This window comes from Hordeum vulgare, chromosome 4H, assembly GCF_904849725.1.
Source record: "Hordeum vulgare subsp. vulgare chromosome 4H, MorexV3_pseudomolecules_assembly, whole genome shotgun sequence".
Classification (NCBI taxonomy): domain Eukaryota; kingdom Viridiplantae; phylum Streptophyta; class Magnoliopsida; order Poales; family Poaceae; genus Hordeum; species Hordeum vulgare.
This window is the reverse complement of record NC_058521.1, coordinates 168,518,940-168,526,226: the sequence shown is the minus strand read 5'-3', so window position 1 is coordinate 168,526,226 and position 7,287 is coordinate 168,518,940.

Genomic DNA, 7,287 nt, shown 5'->3' with positions numbered 1-7,287 from the left:
ACATGCAGTATTTGGCTTTTGGGTACACTTCCAAAAATGTTCCACAACTACAACTCGTAGTTCAGAACATCAAGATATCATATGATATACCATTTTTATGTACTAAATAAATTGTGTAGTAACTAGAACAAAGATATATTTCATATAGAATTCTAAGATATATGTGAAAGGACATTTCACTTAACAGAACAACTAGACTGACAAGTAGTTGACATTCTCTGACTTTTCTATAGTAAATCCATGTTCATACAATGAACCTGTTAAAGTGGACTCTAAAGCTTACTTCTTCTTAGTGACAGGTGTTCCACTCTCTTCCTTTCATGATAGATATCATTTATGCCAAAATAAACAGATAAAACTTATTGTCTAGCCCGTGCGAATGCATGGGTTGACGACTAGTTTTGCTAAGCGAGTGGCATAAATACCACCATGTATTTTACCCGTAGATCTCTTAGAGTGTAAACATCGAGCAATAATAGCTCTTAAATAAAAGGTGTGATCATTATGGAGTGCTCGACACAAAATGTCATGGTCAGGAGCTCTAAGGATACAACCCTTCCCCCTACCACTTAAACATTTCGTGATAAATAAAGTAAAGAAGTGCACTAAAGGAAAATGCAGATTCGGGGTTGTGGCTTTCGACATAATGTGAGCAGGAAAACCTCAAACTTAACCGGTTTGGGTTCTCTTAACTCCCCGTGAGAGGGAATTAAACATATCTCACAAAATTCTGTAAGTGATATTTGGCGGGTTTCAGCATCTAGTTTAAACCGCACTGAAGGTGGATCGTACCTATTTAGGAAATATAAGTTTTGAACAAAGGATTTTGTGAGGGTATGGTAGTGGTCACACTCATCTGCCATGAAGTTGGTCATCCCAGCACTTTCCACGAATTGCGCAAACTCATGGGGGAATCTGGCTTGTTCCACGAAAGGAGTGTGTGGCCATTGTGGTCGGACCTTTGTCAAACGCGGGCTGGTGAGTCGAGCAGCAGATGATTCACTAAGTTCTTTATTGGATGAACTCCTTGTGAAGAGATTCATTTTTCCAAGAACAAAATTCAAGGATAAATCCCCCAAAATAGATTCAGAAATGGAGCAAGAACACAAGAGACAGATAGATAGATAGAGAGAGAGAGCTACAGGGATTTTTTCTGGAGGTGAGTGAAGAAGTGAGATGAAGGAATACGTGAGAGGACCCCCGAGGGGCCCACTAGATATAGCCGCGCCAGGGGGCTTGCATGCCCGTGTAGTGCTTTTAGTGTCGGTTATTCTCAAATACTCGTTAAAATCGTGTGAAAGTTTTAGGTGATTTGGATAACTTCTACTTTTGGGCAGTTTTTATTGCAGGGAAAAATCAGAAAAGAAGATAATCATGACAGTTATTGCCTTCAAATAAAAATAATCAAGAAAATTAAAATGGATACAAAGAGTTGTGCCTACTGAAGTCATCGACCTCATGCCTCTTTAAAATGATTCGTTAACAAGGTTCATCATGTCATATTAACAACCACTTCCAATTAGACGGATCCCGAAGAATTTTCATAAAACACTAAGTTCCCTCAATGGGGATGTACATATCCCCAACAATAAGTATCTCATATTTATTTTTGAAGTAGGTAGATGTAGTTTAAAACTTCCATTGGTGGTAGTCGGAGATTTTTCAATAAGATTAACACCATTCATTTGAAATTGTTTCTTCAGAAAATGCACCGGATGTTCTTTACCATTGACACGAAAAGCGACGTTGCTTTTGTTGCAATCAATAACATCCCTTAAAATATTCAAGAAAGGTCTACCAAGGATAATTGACATGTTGTCATCGTCGGGCATATCAAGTCTGTCAAGATATTAACATTTGCAACAACAACACGTACATCCTCACAAATACGAATAGGTATGGCAGTTGATTTGTTAGCCATTTGCAATGAAATTCCAGTAGGTGTGAGTTTATTCAAGTCATGTCTTTTGTATAAAGATAAAGGCATAACTCCAACACCAGCTCCTAGATCACATAAAGCAATTTTCACATAGTTGTTTTTGATGGAATATGGTATAGTTGACATTCCCAGATCTCCTAGTTTTTTAGGTACTCCATCCTTAAAGGTATAATTAGCAAGAATGATAGAGAATTCAGCTTCACCTATTTTTTATTTTATTAGTGATGATGTCTTTCATGTATTTAGCATAAGGGACCATCTTTAAAAGATCAGTCAAATGAGTACACAGAAAGACCGTCTTGAGCATTTTAGCAAAGCGTTCAAATTCTGGATCATCTTTTTTCCTAGTTGGTTTTGGTGGATAAGGCATGCATTTTTGAACCCATGTCTCTCTTTCTTTGATATGATTTCTAGCAACAAAATCTCTTTTATCATAACGTTTATTCTTAGGTTGTGGGTTATCAAGATCAATCGCATGTTGTATCTCAACATCATTATCTTGTTCTTTATAATTGTGAGGTTGAGCATCTACATGTGCATCATCATTACAATTTTCATTAGCACTAGGTGAATGCTCGCTACCATATTGAGTTTCAGCATCGGAGATAGAGATATCATTAGCATTAGCAGAAGATCTTTCTACTTCAGGTTCACTAAAAGTATGCAAGGTCCTATCATTTTTCTTTTTCTTTTTCTTCCTAGAAGTACTAGGTGCATCAACATTTCTTGTTTGTGAATCTTTTTTAGTTCTTCTAGGATGACCTTCTAGATATAGTGGATCTTGAGTCGTTGTTCCTCCTCTAGTCATTACTGTAAAAACATGATCATTCATATTATTAGTCATTTCATGAAGTAGCTCACTTTGGGATTTAGCAACCTGTTCTAGGTGTGTTTGAACCACAGAAGCATGTTTTCCTACACCTCTTACATCATTGGTCATTTTAAATAACAAATCATATCAGAGTTTTGTTTCAATTGTTTCATGACATAGTAGTTGAAATGATCTTGATTTATAATATAATTATTAAAATCATATAATCATTGATTAGGATATTTATTGTAAGGGATGTCACATTCATCAATCTTTACAAGATAATTTACCTCCACAACCTGTGGTGGTGTTTTTACACCCTGGATTTCTTCGATAGGTGCTAAATTCTAAACATCTTCAGTTTTAATGCCTTTTTCCTTCATACATTTCTTTGCCTCCTACATAGTTTCAGGACTAAGGAATAAGATACCCATCTTCATTGGATTAGGTTTAGGTGCTGGTTCAGGAAGTGTCCATTCATCATAATGCTTCAGTATATTAGTCAATAATACCTCAGCTTGTTTGACACTTTCTTCCCTAAAAACACAACCAACCCAATTATCTAGGTGGTCCATAGAAGCACCAGTAAGTCCATTATAAAATATATGTAGTATATCATTTTTCTTAAGCGGATGATCACGATCAGCATTAAGTAATTGGAAAATCCTCTCCCAAGCTTGTGGTAGACTCTCTTCTTCAATTTGCACAAAGTTAAATATTTCCTATAAGACAGCCTGTTTCTTATGAGCAGGAAAATATTTTTTTATAGAAGTAGTAGATCATATCCTCGGGACGACGCACACAACCAGGAGCAAGAGTATTGTACCAAATATTAGCATCGCACTTTAATGAGAACATAAATAATTTGAGAATATAGTAGTAGTGGATTTTCTCATCATTAGTGAATAGGGTGGCTATATCATTTAGCTTAGTGCATGTGCCACAATAGTTACATTTTCATAGCCATGAAAAGGATCAGATTCAACCAAAATAATTATCTGTGGGTCGACAGAGAATTCATAATCCTTAGCATTAACAAATATAGGTGAATTAGCAAACTTAGGATCATATTACATTCTAGCATTCAAATATTTTTCTTTCAACTTGCATAGTAGTTTCTTAAGATCTTCTCTATCCTTACAAGCAACAAAGTCTCTAGAAATTTCTTCATCCATAACATAACCTTTAGGTATTTCAGAGATTTCAGTTCTAGGATAGTCCTGGCTAAAAGGAACTTCAATATTTTCAGTAGTAAATTCTTCATCAGTTTCACTAGTATCATCAGTTTCAGGATGCTCAATTTCTTTAGCTCTAGCAAGTTGTTCATTAAGGAATTCACCTAGTGGCACAGTATCATCAAGCAAGGAACTGGCATCATCATAAGCTTCATTCATAGCCGACGTAGCATCATCAATTACTGGTGACATAACAGGATTAATCGCATGTGGTGGTGGTGTTGCAAGTCTATTAAAAAAAGAGGATGACTCAACTGTAGAGCTAGATGGGAGTTCCTTACCTCCCCTCGTCTTACAGGAAACGAGCTTGGTTCTTGTATCTATTAGATTCTTCATAGTGACCGATAAATAGGTATACCAATTGATGCAAATATAGCTAGGCCACCCGGCAATGGTGCCAGAAAACGTTCTTGGTAACCCACAAGTATATGGGATCATGATAGTTTTCAAGGGTAGAGTATTCAACCCAAATTTATAGATTCGACAAAAGGGGAGCCAAAGAATATTTGCTGGTATTAGCAGTAGAGTTGTCAATTCAACCACACTTGGAGATTTAGTATCTGCAGCACAGGGATCAATAGCACAATAATAAGATAGTTTGGATAGCAGTGGTAATAGTAGCAAAAATAAGGGTAATAGTGATAGCAGTTTTGTCGCAGTTGTAAGAGCACTAGCAAAAGTAGTAACTTAGCAATCACAATATGTGGAAAACTTGTAGGCACTAGATCCGTGATATTGCTGGATAATATCCATTATATAATAGTCACAACATAGGGCGACACTGAACTAGCTCCCATTCATCGATATAATGTAGCCATGTATTTCATAAATATAGTCATACATGCTTATGGAAAAGAACTTGCATGACACCTTTCTCCTACCATCCCGTGGCAGTGGGGTTCATCAGGAAACTAAGGGACACTAAGGCCTCCTTTTAATAGAGAATCGTAACAAAGCATTAACACATAGTGAATACATGAACACCTCATATTACCGTAATCACTCGATAAAATCCCAATTGTTGCCAGTTTGGGGTATGCGGATCCTAAAACATAGTAGGTGCATATAACTTGCAAGATTGCACCAGGAACATAGATATAATGGTGAAAACATAAACAATTCAGATCTGCGATCATGGCACTCAGGCCCTAGTGACAAGCATTAAGCATAGAAAATTCATATCAACATATATCTCCGGATATACTGGATACTAGGGATCAAGTCCTAACAAAACTAACTTGATTGCACGATGAATTTCATCTAGCTCTTCACCGACCAGCAAGCCTATGACGGTATTACTCACTCCCGGTGGAGAGAATCATGGATTGGCGACGGAGGAGGGTTGGTGATGACGAAGACCGAAGATTCCCCTCTCTGAGCCAGAAACGCAGTCCATATTAGGCCCCCCGATGAAGAACAAGAGGTGGCGGAGGCCCCGCATCGTGAAACGCGATGAAACTTCCTCCCTGATTTTTTCTCCAAAAATAGGATTTTATAGCGCTGCAATTAAGGTTAGTGGAGCCACGTAGGCCCCAATGGACACCAGGCGGCGTCAGGGGGCCCTCGAGTGCCCTGATGTCTAGTGGGCGCCTGTGTCCTCTCTTGTAGTGGGTCTTGGTTCCAATATTTTTCATTTGTTCCAGAAAAATATCAAAAAAAATTCGTTCCATTCCGAGAACTTTTATTTCTAAACAAAAATAACACCATGGTAGTTTTGCTGAAAACAACTTTAGTCCGGGTTAGTTTCATTGAAATCATGCAAATAAGAGTCCAAAACAAGAGCAAAAGTGGTAGAAAAAGTAGATATGATGGAGACGTATCACTTGACAAGCACTACAAAGTCTATCTTTGTCAAACATAACATCTTTAACACCAAGAATGTGATCACCTTTGATACGCCTATCTAGGTTACATGTCCTAGCCTTTTATGACATAACCAACCTTTATAAGATTTTGCAATAAGACATGTGCGGGGTTTGGATTTTTTAATGAAATCATCAATGTATAGATCACCTCTAAAGAAACCAGTAAAGGCCATGCTACGATTGTCGCTACGAAACACTTAGCAATCAACTTTTGTAAATAGCACACTAGAACTGAATTCTGCTAGTCTAGATACCGAAAGAAGATTGTATCCAAGAGATTCAACAACATGACATTTTGAATGGAGCTATCATGAAATATGGCCACCTTACCGAGACCAAGTACCTTACCCTTGGAGGTGTCTCCAAAAGTCACATACCTTTGAGGCCCATGGTTTGGTGTGATCTCATGGAACATGTATTTATCTCTAGTCATGTGATCGGTGCAACCACTATCAAGTATCCACTCTTATCCTTAGGCAGTGTAGTATTTATGGTTTGCCATAAGACTAAGGTTCCTCATGGTCTTCTCATAATAGATGGCAGTGTAGTATTTATGGTTTGCCATAATTTATGGTTTGCATCTTGGTGGCACCGAGTTTCACTAAATGTGGAAACTTTAAATTCTCGATGAGACTGATATACAAATCTCGATGGTACCGATATGATGACCTAGAGTATTTTCCAAAGCTCGGCGATACCAATTTCAAACTCGGCAATTCCGATTCTTGAAATCTTCTCAACAGAAAGTTGGTGACATGCTTTTTGGTGGCACCGACATGAAACTTCGTGGTACCGAGAGATTATGGTTTGGAAAATGACCTGTCACTAGAAAAATTGGTAGGGCGGATTGGGAAAAGTTGGTGTCACCGATTTTCTCTGTTTTGGCTTGGGACAGAGGTATTTTTTGGAGAATGACTAAATACCTCACCCCCTTTTGGTGGATATCTCTATGCACATGAGCAACTAGTTCATCATAATACCTCACCCCCTTTTAATAGTATTAGCTTTCCCCTGGACTCGAAAAGTAATTTCTCACAAATGTAAAATGTAGAGTCCTCTTGCTTGAAGCTTGAGCCAATCCTATTCCTTTCAATGCATCAAGGGGCTGCTCCTCACACTCGTTTGGACAAAGCTCTCGGTGGACTATACCTGAAATATACTAGATGAAATTGTTAGTCGAAGAGACAATGTATGTTGTCATGAATTATCAAAACCACCAAGGGAGCATATGTGCTCTCACGGGAAGACCAACAACCATGCCTCTCGGGTAGAACTTATGAAGATGCTCGATATTCCACAAGTTTTTCACCGGGGTGCCATCTTCGATCTTCAGGCGGAAAGCGCCAGACCTGGTGACTTGTACTACCCGGTAAGGGCCTTCCCGGTTTGGCATCAATTTGTTGGACCCCTTCAAGGACTGAATCCGTTGAGAAAAAG